The 22,818-nt window shown below is 40.5% G+C and overlaps 1 protein-coding gene and 1 long non-coding RNA gene across 4 annotated transcripts in view; one reads left to right on the plus strand and one right to left on the minus strand.

The window, feature by feature from the left end:
- Positions 1-17,240, minus strand: part of CDK17 (cyclin dependent kinase 17) — a 95,789-nt gene extending 78,549 nt beyond the window's left edge. Inside the window, exon 1 of one of the 3 annotated variants that reach the window (XM_084496505.1) lies at positions 16,838-17,240. The gene's annotated coding sequence lies outside the window, so the exon portion shown is untranslated. Of the gene's footprint in view, positions 1-9,815; positions 9,961-16,837 lie in introns of those variants that run through there. The other 2 variants (XM_084496507.1, XM_084496506.1) reach the window with 2 other exon arrangements.
- A 1,131-nt stretch (positions 17,241-18,371) lies between these two features.
- On the plus strand, positions 18,372-20,372 carry LOC311422999. Its single transcript, XR_014685546.1, has 2 exons — positions 18,372-18,947; positions 19,719-20,372. It is a non-coding gene; the product is annotated as an uncharacterized lncRNA (long non-coding RNA).
- The last annotated feature ends 2,446 nt before the right edge of the window (positions 20,373-22,818 follow it).

Genomic DNA, 22,818 nt, shown 5'->3' on the forward strand with positions numbered 1-22,818 from the left:
GCACCTCCCTTCAACGGGCTCTGAACAAAAGTCTGTATTTGCAAACTTGACTTCTCAGCTGAAGTAATTAAGCATGCAGCTTCCTGACAACCTGCTAGAAAAGCTCTAATTTTTCAATTTGAAAGATTTGAAGATTAGCATGAAATTTACTACTTGTCGCAAATTAGATATCAGAAGAAGAAAAATGCAGAGATCACATGCTGGATGTCCGACAAGCCTACAGTTTCAGCCCCAAGTCATCCAGACGGACTGACGGGAGGTGTCCTTCCCACGTGCACCTTCCAAAACTCTTCAACACTCCACGTGCATCCACAGTAAAAATATTATCATCCCATTAAGGAATTTACTATTTATAACGTTAATAAAATTAATGTTGACTTGTTGTTCAAATATATGCCATTACTAAATTTTTAAACATTAAAATGATTTACAAAAGGAAAAAACGCTGGGACCAACGCTTTTAAAGCCTATTCTTGCTACACATACTTTCTGCATGTTCCACAAATCTATTATAACAGAGTTACATAAACGACATATCCTGTTTCTTTCCAGAAGAGGTTTGCTCTTGCGTACCATTCAAGCATGAGAACATGAGATGAGTAAGAAAGCCAAGCAGAAGAGACTTTTAGTTGATTAAAGGTTTCAATATAAAGAAAATTAACCTTTTAAAAGGTACACGTAAAACACCGTAATGTGATATAAAGTATTAAAATTTAGCAGATTTTTTTGTTGTTGTTGTTGCTCTTGTTAAAAAGAGCAAAGGTTTTTTGGAGAAAAATCAGACTGGATTGTTTTTAAAAAATAAAGTTACATAAACACGGGATCCCAATGCTGGTGATACACGCAGAAGCCAAGTGCACTTTTAAAGCCAAATCTGATGATTTCACAACACTTGAAATATACTCTATATTTTGTATCATCTTTTCACAACATACATTGTTATATTCTACTCACTCTAACACAGAGCAAAGTGAACTTTTTTTTTGTTTTATTTAAAACAAAACAACAGAGGAAGGAAATAACCTACAGTGGCTTTCATGCTAGCACGAAGTCTTAACTTCCCATTCTCAGGCATAGCAAAACCCCATCCAGTTATAACCACCATGCTGAACTCCTTGTATGTTCAGTCTTCACAGCAACGTAAAAACAAGAGTAAGTCTCAAAGTCTCTCCAGTACAATCAAAACAAACAGAAGGCAGTAATTATTCTATCCACTACTCAACAAACTATTTCTGGAAATTCATTTCCACTGCAGTTCACCAGACAAACCTCTTATTGAAAGTGTTTGCTGAAGACCGCCCAACAAGTTCACAAAGCACCTGGCTCTGTTGTAAGGCAGAGGAATGACATCATGTGTTTCACAACTGGCTATGATACTTGAGAAATCGTTCAAAACGTTTTAATCACGTATTGTCCTAACTGACGTTTAGTAAAACACAAGGAGGAAATGATGGGTAAGCGTGTAATAAGGGCTTCCTATTAATTAGGCTTTTAATGAGTCAGTTCCAATGACTTATCACCAAAGTTGTTACTTTCAGTTGAGTGTCCTCTGTGAATTACCTAATTCAGTCACAGAGCCAACTGAAAGACTTAACCACCTCCTTGTCATTATGTAAACACTACTCACACTTTGCAGGTTATCTGGGAGGCCAAATTGCCAACACGCAATTTTTTGGAACGTATGTTTTTGGTGAACAACACATTAGCATTTAGGGCCATGAGCACATACAGCAGATTTCTTCACGGCAAACAACTGAGGTAAGAGAAGGAGATAACTGATCATGAACTCCTCTAAAAAATTTTATCACAGAGAGAAAAGCCCCATTCATTCACCATCCTGTCTGCAGCCCTCCCGCAGGACAGTGAAGCTGAGCCGTCGAAGAGGCCGTCTTTCTACTCCAGCCTCATGACCACGTGGAAAACAGCATGGGGACAAGGCTGAAGGAAGTGGTGTTGCTGTTATGCACAGCTATTTCCAGTTTACTTTTTAAAAAAAATCTACCTTTTTATTCAAACCCATGTACAGTGCAATAGGAAAATAATTACTCAAGTTTGTTCAGCTTCAGAAGAGCCTGGTCCTGAACACAGACAAATCTACCCTGACTTTATATGAAGACACTGACATGTGCCACCAGAGCTGGCTTACAATCGAGTTTTTCCATGGATCTGCAGAAAGGCAGGGGATAATGCCATGCACACATCTGCAGTTCAAGAACCCTTTCTATAATGTAGCAAAGGAAAGCTTTTGTTTGTGTTTCACATCACAACTTTATGAATACAAAACAAATATCTCAAGAACACGTAACAGTACTAGCTTTTATATGGACATTCAGATTTAGTTAAGGAACAGTCTTACACAAAAGGGTATCGTTCTTATTGCTGTATAAGCTATGTTGGAAATTTATTTTTTTTTCATGGAGCATAAAATCAGCCTGCAGAAAGACTAGGATTAGTGTGACTTTCTAGCAGTTTACAAACAATATTAGACAGCATCTTAAACAAACAACAGTTACAAGGTTTGTTGTGGCTTAGTGTTCTTTACGTATGTAGCTTTAATAATGAAATTCTTACTTTTTTGTATACCATGTATTCTGTAATGCTTTTCTTGGGCATAGCCACCAAACTGGTAATGCTAAATATTCCTGTAATTTTTGTTGTCTCTCCATTATTTTATCATCTTGCCAAACACTTTTCAGACGTTTCACGTCAGTCTTTTAACAGTCGACAACGGTATTGTCAAGCTAACTCATCAGCTAATTCAAAAGAATAAAATAACAATAGATCTCTTGTAGAACATTCTGCACTATACTCTGAAGACTTTATGATAAAAAATAATTCTTCCTCTCTTGAAATAACTGTAGATTATTCTTTTAAGTAGGTAAAAATTAAAGGCCCGCTACCAGTTATGTACATGTAAGCATGGCTTTTGGAGGAGGCCGTAAATAGGTATTCATCTCAAAGCTTTTTTACTCTTGAACTGCAACTTATTTTTTTATCCTTAAAAGAGATATGGCACAATTAGGTAAACTATTCACCCCACAAATGAATAGTATTCATTCCCCTGTAGCTCACAATACACTCAGCCTAACCTCTTCTGTAGAGGTGGATATCTTGGCACCAACATTAAGGTTTTATACACAAGTCCACCAACCAAATGATCAAGGTAGTAAGAGTACAGACAGGAATGGGAACACAGGCATTTACCAAACACTGCTCTTACAAAGAGGATTAATGCAGCAATTTAAGATGCTTTTCTGAGCTTTGTGGTTGCAAGCTAGTTTTGTTGTTGCTGCAGAAAGCATCAACAAAGAAAAGAGACCCCAGAGCAGGAGCAATGGGGGCAGCAGCTCACCTTGGCACACCCACGATGGAAGGGCCTGATCCCACAGGCACCCACCAGACATGTGGCCACCTCCTGTAACACAGCCTCTACCTTTGCTTTTAACTCGAACCTCTGCTGTTCATCTAACTGTATACATAAAAACACCTTGAAGGCACAGCTATCTCATTAAACTGCCCTAAACTGTCCCAAGCTTGTCACTCTACTGCAGCGCAGCGTTCTGACAAAGAGCACATAACCAGCTACACGGCTGGTCAGGTTCATTTTAGCACGCCATTTAGCATACCAAGAAAATGTTCGCTTCCCCCTTTAAACTGAATTAAACAATTAACTTTGAATAATTACAAACTGTTCAGAAGCAGCACTCTCTTTTATCCCTACTAAATTATTAATGCTGCTGGTCTGAGACACGACGTTTAAATTTCAGAGGCTGTTTCACTATCAAAAAAACTGAACAGTATTTTTACTTGATTTAGTAATTACATTACACTTTAGCTTGACAAAGGCGTAAATATTCTTTATGCACACAGCAGACTATTATTTCAAAAAGTGGTCTGTGTACAGCCCATACAGTCGAGAATATAAACAAGTAGGTATTGCTGATGACAGCACTGAGGTCTTCAGAGAATTCATTTACCCTCTCAAGTGCTGCACGAAAATTCTGTGTAATGAGCAGTGAAAATACTGAATAAAGTATTTATGATTTACGCAGTATCATATTCTGATATGCCAGACATGCATTTAAAATGTGCCCAATGTACATTAACTAATCATGTAGGGCACAACAAAAGGAACTGCAGATATTGCTTACAGAACATGGTCTTGCATGTAGGAGGCAAATGGGGTCACGTTTCTTTGCATCTCATTTGCTACATACAAATTTCACCCAGCCACAAAATTGCAATTGTAATCTCCTTCTCTCAATATATGTGAATGTGCAGATCACCTTTAAAATAACATTCAGAAAAACAAACAAAAAATATAATAGATAAGCTGCCTTCAAGTAGTGTCTCAAAATTAAACTGATTTACATCATTCTATAGGACAACTTTCTATTGTTGTCAAGCATTACTTTGCCATTCCAGGAATTTATGTAAGGTGGGAGAAATACATATATTCAATTTTAAACTGAGTTTAAAATACGTAATTTTCAGGTGAAGACTCCAGGCTTCATCAATACTTACAGAAGTATATACAACTGCAGTTGCAAATATTATCTATGAAAATTAAAAACCTGCATTAAACATGTTATACTATAGAAAAATGAATAACCCTAAATATTGTATTATTGCATACTGAAATGTCCATATCCATTTAAAATTAATATAAACAAATGACAAAAAAGCAAAGTTACAAATCAGAAGCTACAAGTCTCAATCTCTATTACAGTAATACAAAATATTACAGCTAATCTCCATTTCTTTGTGAAACTCCCATCATTTTCCTAAGTCTTCCTCAATAACGATTAATATTATTATTTGATTAAATAAATTTATTCACCACACATGTAAGTAAGAAACCCTAGGCTAGGAGTAACACTGACTTTGCCACTTAGTGACTTGGATGCTTGAAGTAAATTTGAAGTAAGTTTGCCATGTGAAGAGCAAGGCAAATTATAGTAGAATAACTAATAATAGAATAGTATTCTATTTTATTCTTAAAAACATCTAAAATTCATTTTACTAAAAAGCCTAAAGTCAAATATAAATATAAATAAATAATTTCTAGGAGTGTCCACATTACTTAAATACAAGCAAAAGAAAAAAAACAATTATATACCTCTTGTGATGTTCCCTGCATTTAAAAAAAAAAAAAAAAAAAAAAAAAGGAAATACAGCACTTCCCAAAAGATTGATGGACAAAACTAAACCAAAACTGTATTGGAAGTGAAGGATAAGAGCTGCTTTTTTGCTTTTTGGAAGTTTAAACCTTATTGAAGGCATTCCCTGCATTCACCTTATATACTTAAGGGTTTAAGGTATTCAAAAGGAAAAAATAGAGGTAATAAAAGCAAAGAATTAGTGAGAGGCATTCATGGCACGAATCTGAAGGCAGCAATCCATTCATGAGCAGGAAGGTGCAGAAGTGAACGGAGTTGTGCTGGGTGCTGGCCGAAGAGGAGCTGTTTCAGAGCCAGGCACAGAACAAACCAGCAAGGCTCCAAAACGACGAAACACTTCCCAGCTTCAGTTCAACCTCCTTTATCCTAATACCAGTGACCCTATAGCACCGTCCAGTAATCACCTCTAGCTTTTCTATGATATTGTAAATCAATCTACAGCGTTTCATGATGGGAATTTAATGAAAATGAATACACCCCTATGGCCTACTGAAGTTCGAAAGATTTAATTATCCCTAGCTCACATAACCAGCTTGTATCATGAGCAAGACTGCAGGCAGCATCTCTCAGAGCCGCCCTGCAGTGCGGAGGTCCAAGGGCAGATTCACGAGCACCGCGTTTCAGTGGACAAACACGAGCGTCCGACTCTTTCCATCCAAACACCTTTGACGGCACAGAAAGCAGAGCCCTGACACAACCCCTCGACCTTCCCCTGGCTCAAACCGAAACAAAAACAGACCCACCAGACCTCCAGCGTTTCACAAGAGCACACTTGGCTAAGCCCCGGTGCGCAGCGGCACGCCCAGGTGCTAAGCCCTGGCTCGGCCTCAGCGACACGCTCGCGTCCTCGGCCTCTGCTGCCCCTGGGGCTGGGCTCGGGAGCCGGGCGGTGCGGCCCAGCCTCGCAGGGAACACAAGTTCACCTCTGTGCTCCACAACAGGGTGCAGCTCCCCTTCACTTCTGCTTAACGAGAGCGCTCGCTAAGCTTTACGAGCCGCGGTAGCTACAGCCAACAGGAATACACTTGCTGCCTAGCAGAAAAAGCGAGGCTCAAGCAGAAAAAGCAAGACTCGTGCATGCTGTGGGAGGAGCTGTGCCAGGACTTAGAAAAGAAGAAAGGACCATCAGAAACATCTCCTGCTTTTGAACAAAACAGGACACATTCTTCTCAAGTCCTTTACAGTCATAAAAAGACATATTTATACATTTGAACATAACACAAATAATATAGCAAGTATCAAATCATTTTGGAGGAATATTAAGCCATGTAATTTTCTTCATCCCTTTTAAACATCTGAATACAAGGCAAACAATTCTGTCACTGGGATCCACTAACAGTTAAATATATCACCTTTGAGGCGTGGCTCTTCTCATAAGAGTGACTGTACCGAAAAGGAATTTTCTCCGTCAACAATTTTGCTTCCTGTGCTTTATCAGAGCTTTTTTTTTTTTTTTTTTTTAAGAAAAAAAAACTCCCTAAGTGACAAGGACGTGTTTTCGCAGTCTGCAGTTACCCAACGCAGTGCAGAGAGGGTATTTCCTACAGCAGGCAGCCAGCATGAAGCAGTAAGTTAATGCTGTATTAGCCCTGCCTGGTGTTCACCCGTGCGGTCACTTCGGCTGCGACGTAAAGCACCAATGTGGGTTAAGCAGTCTGGGACAGATCCACTTACCTAGGTATAAGAAAGCTGGCAGCAAGACACCAACTAGCCCCAGACAAGGAGAAATGTCCCACTGTGTCATCATAATGCTGGCTTGCCAGTATTTTATAGATGCACCACCTCTACTTCTCCTCCACTTGTTTCTTAGAGAAGTCTATGTCTTTACCAACTTCTACCACACATAAGATTTTCCAAGCCTGTAGGGACATTACTTCTGTTAACAGCTGTCTGCACCAGACACTGTTAAGGCTGATTTTCCGAATGTCCTCACACTCATACCTTGAGGATTATTATCTTAATGGAGCCTCAAGCACACAAAATTCAACACAACCTGTCCCTACATACTTCTTTAGCTACTGATGACACTAATTCCCATGAAAACTGACCAACATTACTACGCAAACCCGCTGCAGTTGTATACTAAAATAACATCTTCAACAGGTTATCTAAGACACACACACACAGAAAGAGATTAACAGAAAAAAACCTTTACAAATAATGAAACTCAAGGAAATCATTCTCAAATACAAGTAAGACAGAGCTATGATGCTGCAAAACCAACAAAATAACCTCTGAAATAAGCTACACTTTCAGTTACCAGGAGCAACTGTGTCAATCTCATCATGGAAAGAGACAAATCTACAACTGACTTTATGCATTGTAATGTCATTAAAAGTCAGTACTGAGCATCAGATACAAGCTTAATAATATGCTGAAATCTTCAGTAAGCCTACTTTACCTTGAAGTGCATGTATTTTAAGAAACAGGCTCTCGTAATACAGAAAAAGATCATTTTTACTTGTCCCTGCAACCTTGGTTTCTGGAACTGCCATGAGACATAAAATGAAAACAGATCATTCAGGTACCTATTTCGATATTAAAATACACTATCACTACTAATCACACTGCTGAAATATTAATTTGTGCTAGGCACCTGCAAGTAGATGTGAAGAATAAAAAAAAGAAACCGAGTTTTCTTGCTTATGCATTAAAGATCGAAGTTCATAAACAGCAAGGGCGGCAGGGGGTGTACATTATTTATCTTTAGGCACCTGAGGCACTTAGTAGACAGTTCTGTATCAATTCCAGGGTCAACTAACAGTTTCCCACTGTCAGTAAGAAAATTCTTGGCTCCCCAGCTACCTTCTCCTCTTCTTTGCCATCAGTCATGTAATTATTTCTCTTCCCCCCAGTACTTTACAGATAGAAGTTTACAAACAAAACAACAAAACACCCAAATCAGCCAATCTAGTACTGTTCATATTTTAGATGAGAAGAAACTATTTGTTAAAATAAAACTATTAGCTAAAATAGTTTCCAAGATTTACCTTCTCACTCCTAGAAATGGATAATTAGAAGTAATATAGGTGTTTTGCTGAGATACAGCCACAGATGCAAATCATCACTGGCTACCTATTCACCCCCAAAATAACATAACAAGGACAAAGAACTTATGACTTAAATCCATCAACTAACGTCCACCTCTTCCACTAACAGAAATATTCACAAATAGCAGGAAACCAAAATGCCTATTAGGTAAGAATACCGAAACAAAATCCCATTTTAAAGGAAGCAGGCTGTGAATACTCTGTTAACATCACTTTACATTTTATACACAAACTAAAACCAAACACATTTTAAAGTGCAGAAACTAAGCTTGCTAAGTAAAGCGTATCAAGTCTGTAACTTCAGAACTCACAATCTACTTGGTATTGTTCCTAATATTTTAAAATTGCAAAACTCAAAAAGCGAAGCATATAGCTACTGAGCAAATTAATTACTATATAATATTACGTTGTTTTTCCTGTGCTGTCCAGAAAAAAAGGAGTATACGTAATATTAAATGGCGTTCCTCTCCCTTAATACATTTTAGAAGCTATTTCTTGGCTTACAGACCAAACATTTTGCTTTTGAGAATTATATCCAGATGAAGCAGAAACAAGGCACAATAAAACATTTAGGTTAACTGTATTTCCTGATAAACAACCCAGTATTACAGGCAGCAGGTTTAAAAATACTGTGACTTGTGCAAACGGGAACACTGTAAGCTGTTTATCTTGTTTAATCCTGAAGGTAAATAGCATAAGCTTTAAAATATTTTGCTTCTTTGCCATAACCTACAGAATCATCTTGACAAAGGTAATGAAATACCATGGAGTATCTTAAACTTTCCCAATTGCCTCTAAATATGCTTTATCAGAGTACTGTACAGATTAGAAATACAGGAAATTATTTTCACAAACACTCTGTAAAATTCAGTGGTTTAAATCCAAACCACAGCTTCAGTGAAGCCAGGACCTCTTCCTGTGTCCCCTGAGGTGATCAGTTCTTCAGAAAGGACATAGGCCCTGTGCAAACGCCCTACTGGGCCCCTTTAAAAGATGACCACTGCAGTTATTAACTTTGTTGTTGTTGTTGTCTATGCAGACATTTGGAAAAAGGTTCATGTCTCAATTTCAGCTCATGTAGTTCAGTTTTTAAATATTTCTTTCAAGAAAAAATATTACCTTCATTTTCCTTAGATTTCTCTCCTGCAACATGAACAACTTCAAACAAAAAAATCCTATTTCCCTTCCTAACTCCCATCTCAAAGACGTACCCATACTTAAAATTAATAATATATATATATTTTATATTACCAGTAACTATTTACCACTGTCCCTTCTTATTCAGTACCAGAATAAGTATCCGAGCTGCTGTTTTACACATCATTTTAAAAAGACTTTTATACAGAATATATGCTCGATATATTTAGCAGTTGAGGACCTCCTTTCCTCCCTGTACAATAGGAAGTTTCCTCTCCCATCTGCTCAGGATATTTATAAAATTAAATAATCACAGACTGTTGTTCTCCCATTGATTCTGCAGAAAGTGACTATTACCTAGGTAAAAACAAAACTGAAGTTGAACCCCAATGCCTGTTTTAACCTCCACTGGCTCCCCAGCACAGCCCTCAGACGCTCACAAAAATACCTGTTGGTAAAAGGATGCTGGGGACGAGAGCTGCCAGCCAGCCAAGGGGAGAACAACCACGGGTGGAAGTAAGTGTGCCAAATTGACGCTGGTTTAAATCCTCAGTGGAGAACAGAAGGTACTTGCAGGCAGCACAAGGCCAAGCATGGTCTCCCATGATCATACTGGAAGACCTAAGCTTTATACCTAGATTTCGGAGCAAATATAAATAAGGTGAATTATGAGATACTTTTGCAAGGAGACACTTAAACAATTTAGTAAGATATTTATGGCAAAGACTGAGTAGTACTTAAGAAAGCAACAGCCCTCCTGCATATTTAAACACTCTACTTATGTTTATGACAACTAGATCTTCGTGAACAGAGAAAGAACAGAGAATGTGGTTCTTGCAATAAGCTAAGGGCGGCCTAGAAAAAGGCTTTTAGTTTTCTGCAGTTAAACATATATGGCCACAACTTCTTTGGCCTATGCAGAATATTTATGAATTTTACATTCAGAAATTCAGCTTTGGGATGTACAGAAAATCAGTGGAAATCTAATAAAATGTATTTTATTATTTTAAAATTGACTTTTGTCCTCTCGTACATTATTTATGAACGCTGTATCTTAACAAAATAAATAAAAGCTTTTCCTAAAGCCCACATACTGAATGCAGATCAGAACTTATTATCTGCTCCGTATTATGCAAGAGAAACTACTCTGAAGCTTTACAAAATTAATCCCAAAACCAAAGGCTAATATTAATAACTGCTTACATTTGAATTGTTATAATTATAAAATATCATTCATTTATTTTAATAGTTAGCATGCTGTAGTCAATCTTTTGGAGCCTGAAATGAATGCCACATCAAGCAAACAACCAGGAAACAGCCATTTTTGCGAGCATCCCCCCTGCGCTAATGACCCATTCTGCAGTACCCATTGTTTCCCCCCTTCTCTGCGATCTCCAAAAACCATCAGCAATTTTCACTTTCTTTTACTTCATTACTGCAAACGCCTGACGGCGCACACTGAGCTCCCTCCGAAGCCTGCTTGGACACTGCTGAGCCCTCATCGCACGCGGTTACGCAACGGCCCCTATTTATAGCAAACCACTTGATTCCCATTATCAGCCAGGTTTTACACCGTTTCATACGCAGACGTTTCATCTGTCGTCGTAGTCCCCCAGTCAAAATGTCACGAAACAACCAGCTAAAAGGTTTTACAGAAGCCTGTCTGCGGTACCAACAATATTATAGCACACGCAGTTTGTAATCTTATCAGGAGACTCGAAAGTTATTCTCACAAGAGCAGCCTTCCATAAATCTGTGCTCAACAACAATATTCTTTTCCTCTACTTAACCTCCCTCTCTGTCACTACCCAGTACTATGCTTATCGCTGTTAAAAAACACTGAAAGAAATCTTCATTTGGGCTAATTACAGAATTTCCCAGCGTTCTGAGACACGCTGAAAGACATCAACGGCAGCAGCACTGCCGAAAGCGCCCCATCGACATTTTACAATTCTTACTACACAACTTCAGGGGCTGTTGTTTAACACCCCCAAGCTATTTTAAGGAAGTGTTGCAAAGCATTATACATGACTATCATCTGGTTTTACTTCCGAATATAGCAGTACTTAATGATCATCATCGACGACTTCTGAGTATCATCAAACGCTACCATTTTCTTTAGTATTTTAATGAACTGACAGCCTTGCTAAAATTTATTTTCTTCCTAAAACACATCCTGCCTTTTTCTCACAGCCTGAGACAGCGTGGTTTTTCCTCATCACAGTCTTTAGCTTTCCTTATTGATACATCCACTTAATTCAACTTCAACTTCTTTATGTTTTAGTCAGCTGGCTTCTTTATTCTGCAGACAACTAACTTTTTTTTTTTACCCAAATAGGACAATGAGTTTTCTTGGCAATTCATATTTCTCAAAGATCTTAATTTTAGGGAATAACAATTAGTACAGATACTGCAGACCTCACTAACTATGATATTTAATGATTGCTGTATAAAGACACGTTGCAGATACCTGAACAAAATGCAAACAAATCAGGTTATACCAATATCAGTACAGTGAGAGTAGAAAGCCAAAAACACCTGGAAAGAGACATTTCTGGAAGTAGGCTATGTGTGCTACAAAAGTTCACTACAATATCAGGAGAGACACATGCCTGCAAAATGCCCTGATCCACAGAGCAAAGAAAAAGCCATGATCTTGCCAGCTTTAACACAAACTGAAAGCATGCAAGTGTTCTTAGTGAAGCTGACAAAGTACAGCTGTTAAGAATCAGAGACCATCATGCAACTCTAGTATGCCTTGAAAACAGCAGCAGAGAAAGGAGTGCAATTATAAGGAATAGACTATAATTAAATGAAATATGATTAGAGAGCACATAGTAACATTCGCTTATACAAGATACTTAGCAAGTCCAACCTAAAATACAAAGACAGGCAAGAACCGTGGCCAGGAGTATAAATGAAAAGACATTTTTCTTTGTTGTGGTAGAATAACACAGCCTTGTTCATCATAATATATGCACAAGTAATCGTTCCAGAGAAGATAAAATAAAACAGAAAGGGGTGGTGGTGGTGTCACAGTCAAAACCTTGGATTAAACTGTGTTTTTCAACTCACTGTACTTTCAAAACATTAGAGAAATGAGCAACCAGAAATTTGTCCTTAAATTCAGAGGCCTTGTAGCATGTATTTATTTAAATGTTCATAAAGTTGGCTTATTTCTTTTTCTTAAATTCATTATGTCTAACTCTGACCCACCACATGAAAAATTAAAGTGTGATTTGACAGTTTCTTTTTTCTGATTTTTTTGACCATGCTACTCACATTATTTTCTTTCTTTTTATCACTTGTGCTTGTACATCGCACCCTCTGAGAACCTGATGTTCCCTAATGAAAGAAATTTCTAATCTTTTAAAAACAGGCACTAGACCTCAAAAGCCCAAATATGCCAGTGAAACAGAGAGTTATGATGATTTCAGATATTGGTGTGTCTAAAGGATTTCATAATACAGTCATTCCTGGCGTGTAATAATCTCCACAAAAGTGGTAGATGCTTTATTGTCTGAGAACTTCACAATGGATCAGAAAATACAACAGCAAATATAAAATCAGAATTCTTCATTGCCATGGAAACTATTAAATGACCCAATTAACCTCTCTTTCTACCTCTCTTTCTAATTTCATGTAGCAGCACAAATTGCACAACTCCACAAAGCGGCCAAGATCTAAACATAAATCTGTATTCCTGTGTTGACTTCAGCCTTTCTTCAATAACAGCTAATGCTTTCCAAAAACATATAAATGCAAAAATACTGTAAAACTTGTACAAGAAATCACTCATTCAAGACTACATTCTTTCTTCACTCTGTTCATAATCACAGCCTAAGCCTACACTTCAGTGTTATTCTAAACTGTCGTTTTAATTACAAAAATAACATTCACTGGTTCTTCCACTGAAACCCAGCTTTTTTTTTTTTTTAATATAGAGAGGATATTATATGATGAATCAAAAGCTAGCCAGGTGCAACCTATCGGAGGCACTCTTTAAAGTCACCAGTTTCCATATAACTGGATCACAGAACTGAAGTAGAAGTTTTTCTTTTCGTGTTCCTATGCTCCAAGTTGGCAAAAACAGAGTAGGTTTCAGTTTTGTTTCTTCCTTGTGATTATCAGCATCAGCGGTTAAAGGCTTGAGGTTTAAACCGCTGTCGGTCGATATTCAAGTTAGCGAGCTCAGCTGAGCTCTGGAGTTGCTACGTCCATGAAAACGAGGCCAGGAAACCAACAACCCAGTGAGAATTACCAATCCACCACGTCAGTTAAGAGCACACATGGGTGGATTTGTATTTGATACAGAATTATAGCTAGTCATTTGATTAAACAAGCATTCCACAGTATTTCTGGAAAAAGCAGTATCTGTTCTTCCTCGCTTAATGGAGAAAAGTGTGTCTAGGCCCCAAAAGTTACATACAGCAGGATATACAGCTCTTCGTACGTAGATTAAAAATAAAATAAAAACACAGTCTTAAATTTCTTCAAGTTTTTTTTTTTTTTTTGGTAATAAAACATAAAGATATTGCTTCGTGATCAAAATATTTAAATATAAAATGTTTTTAACCCTAACATCCCAGTAAAATACTCTCTGTATCAGCATGTGAACTGGCACCAAAAAAATTCCAGCTCTTACACTCAAAATGAAGACGTCATTGCTACAATTAGGTACACTGCAAAAAAAAGGCAATGATCACTAGCAATAGTGTTTCAGCTGGTTCTTTAGATGTGAAGTACAGCATTTGACAGCACAAACGAAATGAAGATCATAGAATTGTTGAGTAAACATTTGGTATTTTAAAAGAATTTTTACATGCTGAAATTGTGGACTAGTGATTTATATTAAATTCTGAAGTGTCACTGATTACAGTGGTGTCCAGCTGAGTCATTAGATACATACAAAGGGCTTGCTGTACAAAACAAAGCAAGCATTAAAAAGCATACAGCTAAGAACTTAAGATACCTGTAACTGAAGGATTACAAGCAACATTGAGTAAGTTTACAAACACTGAATATACTAGAAAAGCTTTATTATTACTGAGTCTGACTTTTAGTCATGATGTCCATTTTCACATCACACCAGATTATACCAGGCTACCAGACTCAGTAATGACAGAACTAGTATACGCCTTTTAAAGAAACAGCTGATTAGTTTTCTTGGCTAATAAATAAAGGCTGAGCAGTGAGTAAATTATCCACTGCTTCCACTGAATGTGGCAGGAGCAATTTTCAGGAAAGTTTTAATGCAGACAGTGTTCAGTCACCAATGAAGCCTTTCCTGATTGCACTTTTTAGGTTGGCTTACTCAAATATACAGTACTGAACCAGAACTTATTAAGACTAGTGATATATTTTTTTATTCTTCCAGCTGCAGGTAGTTATCTAAGAAATTAGAAGAATGTATACGTTAACAATCCAGCCAAAAAATACTGTGCAGTATTAACAGTATTGTAACAATAGCACAGGCGTACAGGATATCTTAACATCCATGTCATAAGCAATCTCATATTATTTTTTTACACTGCAGTGTTACGCAGAAATTGAAGCCAGAGCCGTTCATGGAAAAAACACAGCCCTGCTCTGTTTTTCAGTTATTCTAAACCTAATTGTATTTGGAACAACATATTAAGCATTTTGCTACACGTTAAGGGTGTTTTATGTATTGAGAAGATCAATTAATGCACTACATCCTTGGTCCAGCTTAAAACAAATGACCCTGTGCTCTCAAACTGTAATTTGCTCAGACAACACAGGCTCCAATTTGCAAGCTCTTCAGCAGGGCTGCAGGCAGACCCCACCTACTGATTTGTGCAGAATTCCAACCTGGGTAAACACAAGGCTGCACCAAACAGCATGCAAAACCAGGGGATGAACTTCACTGCGCTATCCTTAATAAAGGCTCTGTAAGCCAGACTCTTTATTGTCAGAGCAGCATTCAAATAACGCCATCAAAAAAGGATGCTTTCATCTTTCAAATGTAAGTGGCCTTCTCAACGCCAAGTTAACATTAGAATGATTTCTCTGTGTTGGAGGAGTAAATTTAGTTTGGTCTTTCAAGTATAAACAATTTTAAGGAAATTTTTCACTATGCATTTCAAACATTTCATGTTTTCGTATCTGTTACTTCTGCGCTAATTACTCAAAACGGGTCTTTCTCACCTCGCTTACTGAATTGCAGGTATAAATAATAAGAGCCGCGTAGTGAGCGCACAGAATTGCTACAACAACGCAATATGGCCATTTCTTCAAGCACAAACAATACCAGATCACCTCCATCACCTTTACACAGTTATATCGTGAAAACAAAGCTGAATTTCATAGAAGTTTTCTTCTGTCCCATATCTTCCAAGGATTTAACCTTTGGATACCTACTTTCCAGTTCAATTAATATAATTTAAAAAGGAGGGGAGGGAATGGAATAATGTCAAACTAGGTTTCCTCTGCTCCTATCTATGCCATAATTGATACAAGAAAGTTGCTATCGATCTGCTAAATTACAAAAGGAAAAGAAGCAGACGCCTGAGTTTCTTACTGAAATGATATAAAATAAAGGAAACAGAGGCCTCTGAAATTCAGTTGTTTGGGGCCATGGTATACCTCAGCCCCGTCCCCCTCACAGTACCGAAAACCACCATTAGAAATAGCACCCCAGAAGGTCCGGAGTTTAACACAACTCTGGTCAATTCCCGAAACTGACGCAGAAACGAGACAAAGGGGATGGGGGTCAGCCCTCTCTGAAGGCTAACCCACCTCTGCGAAGACCTGGGCAGGAGCAGCGAGCGGCGCAAGTTTCCTTGACATGCCCAGCACCTAATGGCAACCCCTTCCACCTCCCTGGCCAGGGAAGCACCATTTTGCTCCTCCTGGCCCCATGCCATCACATTTCTCCGAGAGGAAGGGGAGGGAGAAAAGGAGTTCACCGAAGTTCAGGGTCAGCAAATGCTGGCGGATCCTGTCACTTCGGGGCGAGCTGTGCCCCGCACAGAAACCTGCGTTATTTGGGGTCTGTGTGTGTGTGGGGGGGGAGCCCTGCGAGCCGCGAGTGTGTCATCCGTGCGGAGGCTGCGAGGCGGGGAGCTGTCAGCAGCAAGCAGCCTGGCTTGGAGCGGAGGGGGGCGGCGGGGAAACGAAGGTTACAGAAAAATAAAATAATTAAAATAAAATGAAATACCCTAAAACGCGGGGACGCTCACCGCACACACATCCCTCCCCCCCCCCCCCCCCGGGCCTCGCTTTCCGGGACGGTCCCGGAGAGCGGCGCAGCCCCGGCGGGCAGCGGAGCCCCCCCCGCAGCCCTCCCCGGCCCCGGGGGCTCCCCGGGCACCCGCTCGGCGCTGCCGGGGGCTCGGTGCCCGCTCCCCGCCCGCTCCCCGCGGTGCCCCCGTCCCCGCCGCGCACACGCAGGCCGAGGCGCCGCTCCGGCAGCCCGGGCAGGGCAGACAATGCGCGGCCCCAACTCACCAGCAGCGCCGGGGCTCCGCGGGGCCGGGGCCGGTTCCTCTGCCCCCTTTCTCCTTCCCCTGCTCCGCCCGGGAGCGGTGTCCGGACTCCGCCGCCGCCGCCGGGAGCCGAGCCGCCCCCCTCCCGCCTCCCCCCCGTTCGCCGCCGGCCGCGCCGCCTCCCCGAGGCCAGTCACTGGATTCCCCGCTCCAACATGGCTGCTGCTGCTGCTGCTGCTGCCCCCGCCGCCGTCGCCTCGCCGCCGAGCGGCCGCGGGCCGTGCTCGGGAGCCGGGCACCGAGCGGTGCCGGGAGCGGAGCGGAGCGGAGCGGGCGGCCTCGGCCGAGCCGGGCAGGGCAGAGCAGGGCCAGGCAGGGAGCTGCGCGGCGCCGAGCCGAGCCGAGCCGGGCTGCGCCTCTCCGCTGCGGGCTGCCGCCGCCTCCGCCCGCCCGCGCTGAGCCAGCCCCGCCGGCAGCCCGAGCGCAGGAGGGGCCGGGGGGGAGGCCCGGCCGCCGGCGACACCTAGCGGCTCGGGAAACGGCCCCGGGCGGCCCAGGGGAGTCCGGCTTGCCCGGCCGCCCGCCCCCGCCGGACGGGGTCCCCTCCCCGACCGGGTTTGGTCGCCTCAGGTGTGGCGGCTCCTGGCCGTGTTTCGGCTTGGGTCTGCGGGGCGACCGAGCCCACCTCTGAGGTAGCAGCTCCCCCCCGGCCGCCAAGTCAATAACTGGAGTTAAGGGAAGCCGTGGGGCTTTTGCGGATTGATTTCGGGAGCTACAAAAACATCCTTTCCGTGTTCATCCCGTGGTATTTTCTTCCCTTTGTCTCCTACATCCGTGGTCCCCATACCACCACGAACCTCTGTGCTCACTCTTCCAGACAACCGCGCTTCCCTCCTGCTCGTCCATTTACAACCATTTTCCCTTCAAAATGATCCAGCTTGCATTCCCTCACTTCTTAGCCCTTGCTGTCCCTACATTTCTTAAGCTTTCTGTGCTACCCAACATGACCTTAGAGATAAAAACTAGCCCTATGGGCCATTTATTCCACTCTATCTATTGTTGCCATGTTTCCACCACACGAAGAACAAAACATAACAGCAAGTCTGAATCCACTGTGATTTTAGTGATGTGTGTTTGAACTTCAAGTACCAGGTCATAGGTACACACAGGGCACAATTTGTCTGACTGCGGTTTTTTGTTTCTTTTTTCCTTTTGGTCATTTTCCTTTTCATCCATTTGGTCACCTGATTCTTTCTGCCTGCTTGGTTATTCTCATATTTTGTTGGCCAAAGTTCACTGACTCAACCACGGGGCCTTCTGTCCAAACAGACCGCCAGTCCTCTCACGGACCCCAGCTACTGACTGAATACGCAAGGCCAAATCGTGGTCTCCTTAAGGAGACCAGACAGGACTTTTATGTTCCTGTACACACCGAGGGAGGCTTACAGCTCTTTTGCTTTGCAGGCAGGTCTGTGCTGAGGTGGAGCCCAGAGTGTATCTTAATTTGCAGCAGCAAAATTTGCAGCAGCTGATCTTGAGGAGCTGCATGTGCAGCTTATTCTAGCCAGTCCTTCTCCACAGCAGGGCCAAGTGGGAGCTGTGCTTGCCGGAGCGGCGCCAGCTAGAAATTCCTCTGCTTCCAGCTCAGTTGCAACCTTCCAGCAGAGCAAACGAACCAGAACACTGACGAAGATGTTTCCCAGTAAACAGAAGTAACTCGCTCTGGCCTAAAAAGGAATACAAGCATCAATCCACTCCTTACGTGCATACAAACTCACTTTGCTCATGTTGACGTACACTTTTGGTGGAATCAGCTGAGGATAAAAAACAGTAAATATGACTCAGAAACACACTTCAAGTTTACAGAGACAAAACATGATTACTGAGCTCTTCCTGCTGAAGACATAGGATAGCAGCCTTACCTTTGCAAAACTTGTGGGATTTTTAATAGCACGGAGAAGGCAGACATTCAAGCTTTGAACTTCCTGGCAATGCAAAGATATCCCTTACAGATCTCCTTTAAAGCTCAGGACCTACCAGTTCTTGCTAGACCTACCAGTTCTTCTCATCTGTGAATGCTAACGAGATGATCTGTGTTTGTTTTATCTTATTCAATTTGAAGGCTATTTGGGGTAAGTAATATCATTATAAATGATTGTATGCAAGTTTGTTAGTATATACATGAACTGTAAAACAAGTTCTTGAGGCAGCACAGCAGCAAGTGCACCCATTGCAGCACACCCAAGTAAATTATCTTCCATAAATGAGGTACAGGGGACAAGGCGGGCTGGAACTTTATGAAGTTGTGCTTTGTTTTCAAGTACCAAAAATATTAGAAAGACAGTAGTACTTCTGCTGTGCTTATATTAGTTTATACACATTAATGTCTGCCATTGGTACTTCAGTTATGACAAAAAATAATTATGACAAGAAACTAAGAAATGAGTGGTTAGGATGAACCATCCAAAGAATAAGGCATGAACAGTAGTTGTCATGCAATAGGAATATCTTAAGGTTTTCCACTTGTACTGGGGAGAATAATGAGTTGTTCACAGGGAAGAGTCTGTAACAACATAATTAATACCTGATCTCCATCTGGAACTAGATGATCTTTGAGGTCCCTTCCAACCCAAGTCATTCTGTCATTCTATGATCTGGTCTTTGTATGTTACCACTATCTGGTGCCCTCAGAGGAAGATTTTCATGTCTGTGCAAAAGACAGTACAAAACCAAGACAGTGACAGACATAGGTCTGAAGTGTAGGAACTGATTTTGATTAATTTATCCTACAAGTCTGGTTTTATAACTATAGCTATTGATTTTTTTATTATTATTTAGTGGAATAAGTAGCAATCAATCATATTTCCATCTAGCTAACCATGATTATTAATATTTTAAACTAGTTTTGAAACGGATTGGCTGGCAAATACGATAGGTCTGTTCTTGAAGACAGCGAGAATGGAGTACGCCCAAGTTCCCCGGCATGAATTGTCGCCACTGGATGACCTGATGAAATCTGCATCAGCCGTTAGATTACAGAGACAGCAATAGGAATACAGTGCCGTCAGGGGACTGAGATTTCCTGCCTCGAACATGAATATGCTGGCTTTGTCTCAGCATTTATAGGGCAGAAGGATGTAGTTATTCTGTGACAGTAAAAGTATAGGAGTTAAATCAGTGAAGTGCACATACTGGTAGATGGAAACATTACAGAACCATATGTATTTTTAACAATGTATGTGGAAAGCAGCTACTTTCCTGCCAAGACCCCAGTTCAGGATCGTGAGTTGCAGCAGCAGGAATTGGTGACCTCACAGCCACCCAGCAGTGTGGGAAAGCATTGTGCTCAAGTACAAGGGATGTGTTCATTTGCAGGGGAAAGACTGAAAGTCTTGGCAGGTAATTAAAAGGGGAAATGATTTTCAAATACAATATTTTGTTTTGAAATGCAATTGTTTTTTTCTATTGGATGCCAAAAATTTCTAAAGAATGCAATATCCTCTAACTAATTGTATCTGTGCTCTGAGAGAAGAAACAGAGCTATTGTTCTGCTCCCAGCAAGAGCTATTTATATATTAGTCTGTGTAGCACTCCTTTCAGTAATGATCTTCTTCCACCTACACAAAACTCCAATCCATTTAAAATATTAAATTAAGATCGTTTCTTGCTTTCTTATACCAAGCTGGTATTCACATAAAGCATTTTCCAGGTTACTTGGATTTAGTACAAAGTACTACTTGCAGACCTCTAGGCTGAAAAAAAATAATAAAAAAACCGTTAGCGTCACTGGCAGACCAAACCCCTTCCTCTTGGAATGAATGGAAGCAGGAAATAGCAGCAAGAAGAAGGTCACCCTTTCAAGAAACAAAAAGCTACGTACTTTTTCTGTCAACAAGAAATATAGCCATTTCTACCTTGATTTGAATAACTGATGAGTGGTCACTGATACAGCTGCACTGTATATTCCAGATAATAATAGGGAAAGTTACTGTTTGCTCTTGTAAACCTTACTTGTTCAGCAAGCAGGAGAGAGTTCCCGAAGTGCAAATATTGGTGTGTTTGTTATTTACACTTGAGATTTGCATTCTTGTAGCTGTACTGGTGTTTAGAAATTGATCAACAACTGGAGAAATTTCCATTATTGGAAATTTCACTGTCTTCTGTGCTTGACCCATATCTCTTCTCTATTAGTTTGACATTCCACAGCATATAAATATAATATATGGCATATATATGTGTGTGTATGGCATACCATTGTCCATTCTTTTCTTCTTCCTACTCCTTTATGTTGCCTTAACCTTTTCGTTTCCATATGTAATTTTTCGACATCCTATCTAAATCCTACTTAAATATTATTTCTAATTTCCTTATAACTTGTATCAAATTTTGAAGATTATTTATCATTCATGTTGATAATCAGTTATGTCTTTACAACATCTGAGTTGATGTTTTTATTTATATCAAGCATTTCTGGGACTTGGACATAAATGGTTATGCATATTTTTGGGATATAGGCCACAGTTTTAGTGGAGGGAGCAAAATCTAGTTTCATTCCTTGTTTTTTCCTGTATAAGCCAACTCCAGCTAATATCAGTGAAGCCTTTCCATTGACCTCAACACGAGGTTAGTCGTTGGACAAGGAAGTTAACAGCAAGGAGAGACTCTTTCTTCACATTTCTGCCCTGCTTAGCAAACAAATGGCTAGACACTCCTTTATTTCTGTGCTCTTGCTCTGAAATGCAGGACATCCTGCTTTTCAAAACCAAAGACATTAGGCCTACCCTAACCCCACACAATTATCCTACTCAGGTAGGAAATGGTGAGGTATTTTCTGTAAATTGTCTAAAAATGATAGGTTTCTGCAGTAGAAGATAGGTTGCTATGAAACTCAAGCCTAAGGTTGCTGAAAGAAAGATCTTTTTGATATTTTGTGTAAATTTTGTGTTGGAGACTAAAACTGGCGGGAAGTGAATCAATCAAGATCTACAGGTAATGAAAGCAGGTCACTTGGGTATATGCACCTCTGCTGCTTCTCCTTTTCAAGTATACATTCAGAGATACACTTCTCTCCTTTATGAAACAGAAAGTGAAATGGCAGGGGAAGGGGCTCCTATTCTCCTCCCGTTTCTTTCATGCAGGTTCAGTATCTGGGACAGAATAGCAAGCATTTTTTCCCCTTCTTCTTTGTAAGTCAATTGCTTCATAGAAATTTGCAGTCATTACTCACTGAATTGATTAGAAATGCCATCAGTGAGTCTCCGAACATTTGTACTATTGCCAATTCAAAGTACTTAGCGGATTTGAAAATAAAGCACAAAATACATGGAGACTCCTGCAGTTACAAGATTATAGGTGTCAAACTTCTGATTTCTTTCTTATTTTAATGGTTGCAGTCTCCAGAGAGTTTTATGATTTAAGTGGAACTGCTTTCAGCCATGACAAGCTGGTTACTTTCTTGTAATCCTGTTATATAAAAATGAAGTTTATTCTAGGAAAGATGGTATCAGTTCCCATGAAGATCAAACCAGATATTTTTCAAATTTATATAAGGCTGGACAGGAAGGTGTGAGGAGACATAGGACTGGAGCTAATATCCAATGTAGAGAGTATGAAGAGTATGAGAAAGGGCACATGAAAATGGAGCCAGAATATGCCGTGAATGTTGGAGATGAAATGAAGTAAAGGAAATCTAGGGACAGAACAAACTGAGCTGATGAAAATGTAGGCTCCTATTGGGAGGACTGAGTAATGCACACACTGTTCTGTGCAAGTCAAATGTATAAGATGTATTGTTGATGTGCAGAGAATTCCTGATATAGTGGAATATAAATATATCCACTTGCAGCTGGCTGTCAGGACTGTTTTCAGACTTATAATGGTAGCTTTTGAGACATGAGTGGCAGATGATAGCCTGTTCAGAACAGGCACTAAGGTAAGACAAGGGGTAGATGAGGAGAGCCGGGGACAGATGGAAGAGAAAGTAAGAGGAACAAGAATGCAGGA

The sequence above is a fragment of the Aythya ferina genome, assembly GCF_964211825.1.
Source record: "Aythya ferina genome assembly, chromosome: 1".
Lineage (NCBI taxonomy): Eukaryota > Metazoa > Chordata > Aves > Anseriformes > Anatidae > Aythya > Aythya ferina.